The following is a 15,000-nucleotide window of genomic DNA, read 5'->3' as shown; positions in this document are numbered from 1 at the left end:
TGGGGAGCATAATATAGATTTGCATGTATATATCCGAGAAATGAATTAACGATGTAGACTAGTGAATGTAAGGATTAAGTCAGAAATGTTCAAAGACAGGAGTGGAGGAAGGACTCGAAATGAATAGACAGATTAATTTACAGACATTTTTGAAAGGGAGCCGTGATATCCAGTGCAGGTAAGAGGTAATTTGCGCTGTGTCTGTAGGTGAATCAACGTGATACGGATGAGCCCTCTGTGCATAATTACAAATGAGGTCATGGTAGCGTAATTTCTCTGCATAGGAAATTCCGCAGCGGATAATGTTTAAAGAACACACACACACACACGCACACACACACACACACAGAATTGGTGTATTGTAATTTTTTTTTACAATCGCTAGTCTTTCCCGTTCTTGGCAATTATTGCTTGGATGTATCCATAAGCTTGTTTTGTCCCGTATGAGACATTTTTTTTTCTTTTTTTTGTATTGAACACTTTGTCTCTGTTTTGCAATGCTTATTTTTTTCCTATTTTGTGACGAAGTCAGTTTAGAGTTTGTGTCAATGCTAGGAGTAAGATCATGTATTCTCTTTCTGAAATTTGAACCATCAGAAATGTATGCAGAGTTACAATAATATAATCATCAGAGAGAGAGAGAGAGAGAGAGAGAGAGAGAGAGAGAGAGAGAGAGAGAGAGAGAGAGAGAGAGATTCCAAAGTTATGCCTGAAGTAACGATATTGCACACTTTTTACGTAAGACAACAAACTGCGTACATTATTAAATGTGCTCCATTTTATTGCTGCTTATCTCTTATTCTGCATTTGTCCGTTCATTCTCTTCCCCTCTACCTATACAGTTTTTTCAGCGACTGTGATTTGAAAAAAAAGGATCAAGACAAACTACCTCTTGATTATTAATAATCGGTGGCACTTCAGAAGTTAAAACTTGCAGCGAATGTTTTTGTTGAGCAGGCTGACACAAGTCTCTCTTAATAGTTTATATATGAAAGATCTATTTTATTGTTGTTACTGTTTTTAGACTATTTTATATTAATTGTTCATTACCTCTGTTGTAGTTTGTTTATTTGTTTTATTTCCTCACTCGGCTATTTTTCTCTGGTGAAGCCCTAGTACTTGTATCGTCATGCTTGTCCAACTAGGGTTGTAGCTTTGCTATAATAATATTAACAACAATAATAACGTCGTCTTCAAGCAACAGTTGCTTTGAACAACGGTTTTGATTATTTTTTATGGATATTAGTGCAAAAATGCAAATACCCTAATATTTTTTGTGATAGAGCCACAGAGGAAACTTTTTTTAAATATATTGTAGATTTTTGCTTGAAAAGGGTCTTGTCAGATTCTAAGAGGAATACTTATGTTCTTTAACCAAATTGCATATTTAGACAATAACAAGGGTTTAATTTCGTGGAATGATTGGAATGAGTTGAATGAGATAACGAATATTGTTAGGCTGTGTATTATTATTTGCTCTTTTTTTATTTTCTATTTTGTATCTTCATCATGTATTAAGTAATAAATAAATTGATAGTGAATACTGTTAGGGCAGCGTTGTTGTGTATTATTAATTGCTCCTTTTATTTATTTTTTCTTTTTATCCTCTTCAAGTATTAAATGATGAATATAATTTAGATACTGTACATGAAACTTTCCAAATCATGTCAATAAAAGTAAAGTTTAGAGATTCAGGTACTAATAACCTTAAAAAAATATTAAATCATAAATGCATTATTTTGATGTGGGTCTCCCCAGTCAGATAATTTCCTGTTTTTTCAAGTAATTTTGATGCCATATCAGGGACAAAAATCTCTCTGAGGGAAACTCCATTTGAAAGATTGCCCGGCTGTCATAACTGACGAGACCTGGGACGGTAGGATATAGTTAGGGAGGCCGGACCTGGTACCTGGTGGGGTAGGGGCTGGTACCTGGTCGGTGGGAGACTGGGCCGAGGTCGTGGTTAGAGTCTGGTACCGGTTGGAACTGACTTGGACCTGGTCGGGGTGGACTGGGACTTAGTCGGGGACAGGCTGCAGCCAGTTTGCCCCTTTTTGATTGAAGTGTTTGAAAAGAATTTTGCAAGTGCGTGCTATAGGAACATCATCTACAGAGATGACCTCCCTATAATCCTGACTGCAATTTCAATGAACCATTACTTCAATTAAGGGTTCAGTCCTAAACCATGTAACCTCCAGATGTTAGTTTGTTAATTTAGTTTTACTTATTGTTATGTTTTTTTTTTTGGGTAGTAATAGGTTAGGTTATTATTTTTGCCTAGTATACGTGCGCAGTGTATTTTGTTCAGATTTACGTAATTGTTGAAATATACTTTGGAAAAAGTAGGCTTGTTGCTTAAACTTGATATTAAAAATGTATTCTTATTGCATAATTCAAAAATATAAACTTATATATTTTGGAAGAATTTAATAATGTTGATAGCAAAAATTTTTGACCAGCACATAGTCCAATGTGAACCCTTGGGCTAGCATGTCGAAACAGAAAAAAGTGGAATAAAATATTTTTTTTTTATATAGTTTCAGCAATATGATTGTTCATAGATGCTGGCCTAAAATGCTTTTTGCATTATAGAGTATTTTTTTCTAACCTTTGTGATATTTCCCCCAATTTTTATTTCTGCCTCAGTCCAACAAAAGCATGAAATTCGTATCGTGTGTTTTGTCTTTTTCATGTTATTTTGCCTCTGAAATTAATATCAACCGCCAGTGAATATAACTGATTTCAAATCATTTATGTTACAGACACCACCTACTGTTTGATCGCTCATACATACTTGCGTACCAAAAGTGGCTTCAGCTTGCTTGTATTTTAATCCATCTTTGTGTACTTATGTTCAACTGAACCCTCATTTCTCTTTTACCAATCTTTCCTATCAGCTATAACATGATCACAGGCTTCTTTGCGAGGTGTTTTCTTTTTTTTAGTTCCTCATTTAGTCGGTAATTGCTGCTTCATCTTTATCGAGTTGATTAACCAGATTTGTTTGAGCTGTGTCGAGATATATAGGTCGTTTAACCGGCTTTTATGCATTTTTTTATTCACGAATATCTCTGATGTTGTTGTCAATAAACTTTTTTTTTTTTTTTTTTTTACTTGAATTACTATACTGTCAGCAATATGTTTCAAGTTAATTATTATTATTGCCATATTTATAGTAATACGAAATTGCTGTACATTTATTTTCTATGTGCAAATAATTTCATATTGATATATTCTAATAGTTCCCCTTCTCTTCCTTTTACAGAGCAAGGAGTGGATCTTCCAAGGTAAGAAGTGCCAGAATAATATTTCTGATTTTGTTAGACTTTCGCTCTAAGATATATGTTAAAACTGAGCCTTCTTAGACGTTAAAGTATTCATACATGAAAGTTAACTTTCGTATTGTTTCGTTTTATGTTTAATCTTTTCCTTGTCACAAATATAATCGCTTATAACAAGGCAAAGTTGCGTGGATTATTTTAACCCTATCACTGCCATTGGTGATTTGGTCAAAATTTGAAAAATTAAAACTTCTTTTAAAATCACCCAAACAATTGCAAATTGGTATTCATTGGAAAGGTTTTGGTGGGAAATTTCTAATTAATATCAACAAGCTATATAGGATTTGTGTGGTGTTTAAAGATTTTGCTACATCGTAATTTTTGTTGAATTCACCATTGGCAGTGAAAGGGTTGATCGGAAATAGAGCTATCATTGTGCTGTAGAAAATCAAGCTTTATAATGTCGGCAATCATATTTTGTACCAAACTTCGTATCGTCCTTGCATCGTGGGTAATAATGACTAATGTCAACGAAGTTTGACAGGCGTCATGTCACTTTTCGACATGTAAACTTTTCTTGTGGTTCCCGACAACTAGGTGGCGTTTGAAAGTTATGAAAGAAACGGTGTGTTTTAGAATATGCACAGTTGGACATAACGAATAATTCCTGGTACACCTCACTGTGAGGAAGTGCACCCAGCTGCACCCTTATTGCACGGCGAGTTCCTGTTTAGCCCAGCTCTCCCTTACCTATCTTTTTTGGTTGCTCACCGCGAAGTAAGGGTGTTACAGCGAGTACTTCCTTGAAGTGAGGTGTACCAGGGATTCCTGTGTCTAACTGTACCTTAGAGTGACTGGTTGGTACAAAACTGGTTCTGATATACGATTGGGTTGCGCCAATGGCTTTCTGAGTTTAAAGACCGCTCATGAATGGCTGAGGCAAGGGCCAATGACATTGCCCTTGCTAGCAGGGCAACCCCTAGGCCTAGAGACTAACCATATATTCATATAATCAGCACCTAAGCCCCCTCTCCACCCAAGCTAGGACCAGGGAGGGCCAGGCAATGACTGCTGATGACTCAGCAGCTAGACCTATAGCCTCTCTCATACTCCCATCCTTAGCTCACAAGGATGGTGAGGTTGCAGACACACAAGAAACTGTCGAGTTTATTCGGGACTCGAACACCAGTCTGGTGAGCGTTAGGGAGTGACGCTTCCAATAGGCCCCCACAACCAGATTATGCATTTCTCGTCGTCAGTTCTGACAGTTTCATAGATTGTAGATTTCTGTACATACGTCACTAGCCCTCTCTTGCACTCCCCAGTGATCATCCTCACTTCACCCCAGTTTCTCCCACCTTCCACAGCGGAAATGTTGCGTGAAATCCTGAGCGTATTTGGAATACATGTTGATTGAAATTGGCTATTTCCAGAGTTTGCCTGATGCCGTTTTAATAGTTGATGAATAATAGAAGCCAGTATTGTAGAGAAATGATTGAAAGAAAGTAAATTAAGAATTTTGATAATTTTTAGAAGAATATAACATTCGAATTATATCAAAGAGGAAATTAGCCTACCTTTAGAAAAACTGCCATTTCTAATTGGAGGAGACTTGTTTTATTGATAATTTGCGGCCGCTGCCAACAGGATTTCTGTTTTGACTTCATATTTAATATGATACAGTTTTGACTTCAGATTTGATATTATTCTGTTTTGACTTCAGATTTGATATTATTCTGTTTTGATTTCAGATTTGATATTATTCTGTTTTGACTTCAGATTTGATATTATTCTGTTTTGATTTCAGATTTGATATTATTCTGTTTTGACTTCAGATTTGATATTATTCTGTTTTGACTTCGGATTTAATGTTGTTGTGATTTCAGATTTAATATTATTCTGTTTTGACTTCAGATATGATATTGTTCTGTTTTGACTTCAGATATGATATTGTTCTGTTTTGACTTCAGATATGATATTGTTCTGTTTTGACTTCAGATATGATATTGTTCTGTTTTGACTTCAGATATGATATTGTTCTGTTTTGACTTCAGATTTGATATTCGGTTTTGACTTCAGATTTAATATTCTGTTGTGATTTCAGAATTAATATTATTCTGGTGTGGTTTCAGATTTAATAATATTCTGTTTCGACTTCAGATTTGATATTATTCTGTTTTGACTTCAGATTTTATATTATTCTGTTTTGACTTAAAATTTGATATTATTCTGTTTTGATTTCAGATTTGATATTATTCTGTTATGACTTCAGATATGATATTGTTCTGATTTGACTTCAGATTTGATATTATTCTGTTTTGATTTCAGATTTGATATTATTCTGTTTTGATTTCAGATTTGATATTATTCTGTTTTGACTTCAGATATGATATTGTTCTGATTTGACTTCAGATTTGATATTATTCTGTTTTGATTTCAGATTTGATATTATTCTGTTTTGATTTCAGATTTGATATTATTCTGTTTTGATTTCAGATTTGATATTATTCTGTTATGACTTCAGATATGATATTGTTCTGATTTGACTTCAGATTTGATATTATTCTGTTTTGATTTCAGATTTGATATTATTCTGTTTTGACTTCAGATATGATATTGTTCTGATTTGACTTAAGATTTGATATTATTCTGTTTTGACTTCAGATATGATATTGTTCTGTTTTGACTTCAGATTTGATATTATTCTGTTTTGATTTCAGATTTGATATTATTCTGTTTTGACTTCAGATATGATATTGTTCTGATTTGACTTAAGATTTGATATTATTTTGGTTTGATTTCAGATTTGATATTCTGTTTTGATTCAGACTTGATGTTCTGTTTTGACTTCAGATTTGATATTCGGTTTTGTCTTCAGATTTAATATTCTGATGTGATTTCAGATTTAATATTATCCTGGTGTGACTTCAGATTTGATATTATGCTGTTTTGACTTCAGATTAAATATTATTCTATTGTAACTTCAGATTTGATATTGTTCTGTTGTGACGTCAGATTTGATATTATTCTGTTTTGACCTCAAATCTCATATTAAACGATAAAATCTGAACATTTCGGACTAAAAGGGACGTAAATAGAAACCAGGAATTTACAGCGAGAAAGAGACCTCCAGGGAACTGATACAAATCCTTTACAAACAGCGACTGACTCTTGAGGTGAATTCGTTTTATCTGGTATTGGATCTCTGTCAGCAAAATTGGCTTGTTGAGTCTAGCCTCGGTAGATCGAAAATATTGTTATTATTATTTCTAAGGGAAATATATATATATATATATATATATATATATATATATATATATATATATATATATATATATATATATATATATATGTATATCTACCTATCTATCTATTTATGTATATATATATATATATATATATATATATATATATATATATATATACAGTATATATATATAATATATATATATATAATATATATATATATATATATATATATATATATATATATATATATATGAGTGTGTGTGGATGGTGAAAGTTTGCATATCGCCATGATCAGCAAAGCTGTACCAATCAGGTACATCCTTACTTGGTTGGTTTGTTCATGGCGATCAGATGAAAATCAACCACTATCAACAATCTTTATTAGACAGCGTGGTGTTAAAAACAGGCCAAACCCCAGGTATGAATTGACATGTATGAGGCCTTTGTCCCTCAGTGGACTAGAAACGGCTGTTTATTGTTGCTGTATATGCATGTGTATACTGTTTATACAGTATATATATATATATATATATATATATATATATATATATATATATATATATATATATATATATATATATTGATTTATTTATATTTCCACTATGAGTGAATGTACCCTACCATTCCATTCGAATGTTATTCGTTTTCATTTTTGTGCAGCATTCATTTCTGTGAAAGAAATGAATGATCCTAGTCCATGTGCCGTTCATTAGTCAGGCAATTCAGGAATCACGGTTGGCACCTCATAAGCCCTGGCATGACGTCACTGTCGTATTCCTCCAAAGGTCATTTGTTATAGAATTAGTGGAGGAGAGGAGACAAGCATTTTAGCTCCGTCTCAGGTGTGGGTATGAAGCAGAGAGAGAGAGAGAGAGAGAGAGAGAGAGGGGGGGGGGGGGCTCTCACTTCGCGCTGGTCTCTCTCTCTCTCAAAGGCCGTTGGGTTTAATTGATCTAAAGGAGATTGGTCTCCTTCCAGGAAGTCTTTAAGAACTTGAAAGAGTAAAAATAGATGTGTTTTTGCCGTTTTTGTAAAATTGCTAAATGATATTTACTTTTGAAACTTTCATTATTTGATTGAATTTAACGTTATCATTGACGCAATTGAGGATTATTTTGTTGTATTCTCGTTCGTGTTTACCTATTTGCTTGTAAGGAGGAGTCAGAAGAAGTTTGTAGTATGTTCCCAACCAGGTTTATGTTATCAATTGTTGAAAAATAATGTTAGATATAAAGACTTCTTTCTGTGGTCAGTTGGGCAAGTGATAGTCATAATGAACCCACACAGGATACCTCCCATGTATGATAAAGAGCAAGTATTTGGCTATATATATATATATATAATATATGTATATATATAAATATATATATATATATTTATATATATATAAATATATATATATATATATATATATTTATATATAATATATATATATATATATATATATATATATATATATATATATATGCATATGTATGTATATATATATATATATATATATATATGTATATATATATATGTATATATACATATATATATATATATATATATATATATATATATATATATATATATATATATATATTCATTCAAATAAGCCATATATTTTAATACCTTAATGTCTGGATTCTCATATCGACCTTAAGATCAGTGTCCCAAGGCGGAACCACTCAAAGACAATAGCTTCTGGCTGGCTAGGGAATGGAACCCTAGTCCAGGAAACTGGTATGACAGTGACGATACCATTTAGCCACGAAGAAAGACAATTCTTTTGTTCTTATAACTGTCGAATTCAGGTTCTTTTTACATCACCTATCTTCACCATCGTAGCTAATTGCCATGTTTGTGACTTGGTTATTCGATTAATGATAATTTTTTCATATTTAGGCGTGTTTTTCATATTCAAATAAGCCATATATTTTATTACATTAATATCTGGATTCTCTTATCGACCCTAGTGAGAGTGTGTGTGTGTATATCTATCTAAATAATTAAGTCATATTTGACGGGTTGTGTACTGTATACTAATATATATATATATATATATATATATATATATATATATATATATATATATATATATATATATATATATTTATATATATATATATATATATATATATATATATATGTGTGTAATTTATTTATGTATCAAACGTACGAGAACAAGATATATTTACCACTCCAAGTTTAGGCCTAAAGGAAGAAAGGCCAAGGGTGCCTTCAAAATGGGCTGCTGTGGGGCTATTATGATGATGCTAAAGTACGTCGCCCAACATGAACCATTTTAGAGAGTTCAAGGAACGAATGCAAATACGCTTTTTTTTGTGTTAATAAAATGTCATTATTATTATATTATTATTATTATTATTATTATTATTATTACTAGCTAAGCTGCAACCCTAGTTGGAAAAGAAGGGTGCTATAAGACTAAGGGCTCTTAACAAGGAAAAGAGGTAATTTAGGAAAGGAAATAAAGAAACAAAATAAAATACAAGATAAGTAATGAACTATTAGAACAGCGTTTTAAGAACAGAAAGAACATGAAAAAAAAAAACATAGAAAAAGATACTTTAAGTTAGCCTGTTCAACATAAAAACATTCGCTGCAAGTTTGAACATTTGAAGTTTCACCGATTCATTTTTAGATCTGATTTGTGTTGATCTTAGGAAAAATCTTTTAAATGTATTAACTACAGTCGCTGCTGAGAAAGAGATTCCGGGTGAAATAAGCCCTCACCCATGACGTCATAGCCAATCATCTTGTCTCCCACGTTAACAGCAGTCGCAACACATCCCCTTAAAGTGATTGTAAGTTAGTAATACTTAGTTTGAAGTTTGTAAGGAAATGTATTGTGACCCCTTCTAACGCGGGAGACAACGTGATTGGCTGTGACGTCATTGGGGGGTGGGGCTTATTTCGCCCAGATTCTTTGCGGGTACTATAGTTTATGCTACCATGAAAGATGACAGCTAGATATTTAGATAGATACACACACACATATTCAATCCTCCCCAACACCTCACTTTTTCTTTAAAACCTCTCGGGATAACCACTCACCAGGGTATGACTACTCTTTCTCTCCCTACCCGAAGGACGGTGATAAACTGTGTAGTCATAGTTGGACAATGCCCTTCGACGTGACAGGAAACAAATATATAAATCTTATCTTAATCCTCTGGCACCAACGGGATGCATAGGGCTTTAATGAATTCACGTCATTTGTCTCTTCCCTGTGCCATCTCTCTGAGGTCAAGCTAATTCTCAGATCCAACCTCCCTTAGTATTGTCATCAGCCACGTTTCTCTTGGTCTACCACATCTACTCCTGCCCAGCGAATCCATTCAGGTACATCCTGGATTAACTCGTTTTCCTTTCATATATATATATATATATATATATATATATATATATATATATATATATGTGTGTGTGTGTGTGTGTGTGTGTTTGTGTATATATATAATATATGTAATATATATATATATATAAAATATATATATGTAATATATATATATATATAATATACATATATATATATATCTATATACATATATATATATATATATATATATATATATATATATATATATATATATATATATATTTGGAGCAAGACACTTGCTCTTTATTATATAGGGAAAATGCTGAGACGATTGCGAAAAGAGCATGTAGATTAGGAACATCTTCATCTTGAGAAGTTATTTAAACGGGCCCTTGTTTCCGATGGCCACTGGCCTGGAAAGTGGAGGAATGTTGGTTGGGAGTTGCTCTTCATGACTCCATTGGCTTTAATGGAATAGAAATTTCTGTTTTATGCTGAGCAGTAAAGTGAAAGGTCGCCATGTCAGTAATGGAGTGGCCTTTTATGACAGTATATCCCGCAGAGCTAATGCGTAGATGCCCGTATGCTTTCCCTAAATAGATGTCAGTTATGATTTACTGTGTTTTTGGTTGGAGGTTTCAGTTTTCACCTGATATATTTCAGATTGATTTTTATTGTTATTCCATAACTGGTGTACGCGACCCGTCATAATGACGGCTAAATATGTGGATATATGCACACACACTTCTCACCCTCTTTCACTAGGGTATGCCTACTCCTTTTCCCCCTACCTCAATCATTGAATAACGATGGTGGTCGAATTATAATCTAATCGATCACTTTCTCGTGAGTTATGTATTTATTTCTGGAAAGGTTGTAGTATTTGGTTTGTTGTTATTGTTATTACTATTATTATTGTTGTTGTTGTTGTTGTTGTTGTTGGTATTATTATTATTATTATTATTATTATTATTATTATTTATTTCTGTAAAGGTTGTATTATTATTATTATTATTATTATTATTATTATTATTATTATTATTATTTTCATTAAAGCTACAACAATAATTGGAAAAGCAGGATGCTAAAGACCAAAGGGGTTCAACAGTGAAAAATCTGAGGAACGTATTGAAGGTTGATAAATGTCATGATGGAGACCGCATTTATTTTTTAATACTGCAAAGGAAGCTGGAATAATCTGTATCTGCACGTGACCGTCGTCACCAGGTGGGTTTTCACAGGTGTGAAGTCCCACCAGGTGTAAATTCCCCCACAACCCCCACCCCCACCCCAACATGAATAGCTCTTCTTGGGGTCCCTCCTATGTAGCCCAAACCCGGTTCCTCTTATCTGCACAGCTTTTCTAAAGATTTGTTCGTTTTTTTTTTTTTTTTTTTTTTTTTTTTTTGTGGTTCCCTGTCAATCACTGAATAACGATGGCGGTCGAATGGCATCTAATTGAGAATCTTCTCGTCAGTTTTGCATTCATTTCTAGAAAGGTTGTAGTGTTTGGTTTGTTATCATCATCATCAACATTATGATTATCATCTAAGCTCCATCCTTAGTTGGAAACGCTGGATGCTATAAGCCCAGGGGCTCCAAGGAAAAATAACACAGCGAGGAAAGGAAATAAGAGAACAGTAACAGTAACTTATATTTTGATCATCTTTTTGCTGTTTGTTAGTTTAAATCTATATATTCTTTATTTAATGACAAGTGTTCCTTCTTCGTTATCATTTGGTTTTTATTTCAGTTTTCTCTTCATGTCTCTTCGAGTTCTTATTTTTTTTATTTTTTTGACAAATTGGAAAATCTAAAATGTAAGAAAACATCTTATGGTTTTGCGGCTGAATTTTTCAATACTTCAAAACTTTCACTCATAAATTAGTATCTTCAGTTTTAAATGACCCTTAAATATACTTGATTTCGCCTTCAGTTTTATATCTTATCTTTACAGTATATTAGCAGTATACTTATTGTATGCAAATCTCTAGTCCTTGCAACCTAAGTCATCGCATGGAAGGACTCTTTTCTGGCCCTTACTTTACAGATGGTCCTGGTGCTATCCTTCAGACGTGTTATCCCCCTTTTATATCCCCCCCTTTTACCCCCCCCCCCCTTATAGATGACTCGTTCAATAACAAGACTCTTGGACCTCCCTTTTATTTCCAGTATCTCATGACGTGAGCGTGTTGCTCTCTCTTTATTCTAATTGGCGGGGTTGAATGTTTTTATTTCTCCCTTGTGGTTTTTATTGGATTTTGGGAGTTGGTCCTTACGTGTTTCTTCATTTAGTATTGCCAAAATTAAGGCCTTTTGCGCGCTTGTGTCTTTGTGTTATTCATGCTTTTTGATCAAAGATATGGCAGTAATTTTTGTCATCTAGAAGGGTTTTAAACGATATGGTTGCTGTCTGAGCAAAGATCTGTTAGTAATTATAGATTTAAGGCTGCAGATTATTATTATTATTATTATTATTATTATTATTATTATTATTATTATTATTGTTATTGTTATTATTATTATTATTATTATTATTATTATTATTATTATTATTACTGTCAATCTGCAATTCTAATTGGGAAAGCAGGCTGCTAAACTCCCAGTGATTTTAACTGGGAAAAATAACCAATGAGGAAAGGAAATAAAGAAATAAATAAACTACATGAAAAGTATCACTGAAGGGAATGATAAATGTAAAATATTTTTGCTAAGGCGTTGAAATAGATTAATTACGGTGATATTTTAAAGAAAAAAAGTTTATAACAAATAAATATTTTGTATTTATTTTTCATTTGTCTTTTATGACTTATTGTTTATATTTGTTTATTTTTCTCCAATGGACTGCTTTCTCTTTTGGGTCCCCAGGGATTATTGCATTCTGTTTGTCCAAATAGGGTTGCCGTTTCTCTTTCAATAATAATAATAATAATAATAATAATAATAATAATCTCCAATAGATAATAAAGAGCAAGTGTCTGACTATCTATCTATCTATCTATCTATCTTTATTTATCTATATAGATGCAGAATGTATGTATATATATATATATATATATATATATATATATATATAAATATATATATAAATTATATATATATATAAATTATATATATATATATATATATATATATATATATATATATATATATATATATATATATATATATATCTTTCCGGTCACGCTTAGCGGGAGAGGAAGTAGTCATATCGTGGTGAGAGGGTATTCTGAGAGATGCACTTGAAAACGACACTCCCATAAATTGCCAAACCAGCGGTGTGTAGTTATGAAAGGTCAAGGCAAGATTATGTTCAACTGATTTATTCGTAACATCTGTCCAATATGTGTACCTATTGTTGTGGCCTATTGGTAACGTGTCTGCCTGTTGATCGCCTTACTGGGATTCGAGTCCCGCTTAAACTCATCAGTTCCCCATCCTTGTGAGCTAAAGATGGGGAGTTTGTGGAGCCTTTAGGTCTGCCAGTTAAGTCATCAGCAGCCATTGCTTGGCCGTCCCTGGTTCTAGCTCGGGTTGAGAGTGATTTTAGGTGCTGATCTCGGGCATTGTCTGCTTGCTAGGGCAATGCCACTGTTCCTTACCTCTGCCATTCATGAGTCACTTTTAAAACGTGTGTTTGATTATATATATATATATTATATATATATATATATATATATATATATATATATATATGTGTGTGTGTGTGCCTGTGTGTGTAGATGAATTTATATATACATCTGTATATATACATATATTATATATATATATATATATATATATATATATATATATATATATATATATATATATGTGTGTGTGTGTGTAGATGAATTTATATATACATACATATATATATATGTATATTATATATATATATATATATATATATATATATATATATATATATAAAACATACATATATATAAATGTATATATATATATATATATATATATATATATATATATATACCACGTACACACATATAAATGGCTTTTTATTTTAGAAAAAAAAAAAAGACTTGAATTCCCACTTTGTTTAAAGTGAATCTAATTACGACTAGTAGACCTTAAATCAGTGAACCTCCTCCCCTGGGCGTAGCATCACGTTCTGTCTGTCGTGTCTGACACCTGTTTTTCCACAAGATTTAGATCTTGGTTTTTCACACCTTCGCCCCCTTACTTTTTTTTCACGTTTCTTGGCCGCCTGGAAATGGAATATTGAAATAGACCCGGTTTGACCTTTTTTTTTTTTCTTTATCCGTCAAACCAGTTTCTCTCTCTTTCTCCCAGCTGCTTATTCTACGTGAGAATATGTTTGATCTCGTTTCTCTCTTCTGTTAGCTTTCTTTTTTTTATATTCTCTTTCTAGTTTCCTGTTTTCTTTAATTCTTCGCTCCTACTTGGTTTTTTGTCTTACTTCCCATTATACTTTTCTGTCATCCCAGTTAGCTAGTGTCTTCCCTTTAATTTTTACTCTTCATTGTGGCTTTTCCTCCCTTCCGATTGATTTTCCTTCCATCTCCTAAGCGTTTCCTCCATCTCTCACCTTTCTCTTTTTTCTTCATTGTAATTATTTATTCTATTTTGTATGCCTTTTCCTTCCTATCCTTAGCCTATCTCCCATTCTCTTTTCCACTCACATCTATTCCATTTTTTTTTATTGGTTTTGCTCGTTCTGTTTTCCCCCTTCCTACCCACTGTTTTTATTCTATCCACAAGATCCCCCCCCCCCCCTTGGTTGCGGTGGTGGGTGGAACAAAGAGAGGTAAAAGATTTCCTTGGCGCTTGATTGGTTGATAGTGCAATTTTTCTAGTGTTACAACCTTTATGAACACCGACACTTAACTTGATAGTCGAAAGAAAGACTGGGAACCACGTGCCTTTAAAGACATATGTCCAACCCCCGCCCTCTCTCTCTCTCTCTCTCTCTCTCTCTCACATGATGAAGTGGAAGATAAAGATCCTTTTCTTATTTTTTGTCTTGCTTTCAAAGACGATTTCGAGTGAGACTGTCTTTTAGTGTTTTGTTTTTATTAATTTTCTCTTGTGAGATTTAAAAAAAAAAAAAAGTATAATTTAAATTTCTTTTTTTGAATTTCATTTTCTTGAATACTTTGATTATTCGATTTTTTATTATCTTAT

General features: G+C 32.7%; 1 protein-coding gene across 1 annotated transcript in view; it reads left to right on the top strand.

Moving 5' to 3' along the window:
* Window positions 1-15,000, top strand: part of LOC137627625 (ras-related protein ced-10-like) — a 291,092-nt gene that overhangs the window by 61,279 nt on the left and 214,813 nt on the right. The window contains exon 2 of the mRNA XM_068358727.1: window positions 3,266-3,287. The gene's annotated coding sequence lies outside the window, so the exon portion shown is untranslated. The remainder of the gene's footprint in view (window positions 1-3,265; window positions 3,288-15,000) is intronic.

This window comes from Palaemon carinicauda, chromosome 35 (genome assembly GCF_036898095.1).
Source record: "Palaemon carinicauda isolate YSFRI2023 chromosome 35, ASM3689809v2, whole genome shotgun sequence".
Classification (NCBI taxonomy): domain Eukaryota; kingdom Metazoa; phylum Arthropoda; class Malacostraca; order Decapoda; family Palaemonidae; genus Palaemon; species Palaemon carinicauda.
Note: the sequence above shows the minus strand (reverse complement) of the source record. Positions and strands in the feature narration are given on the sequence as shown.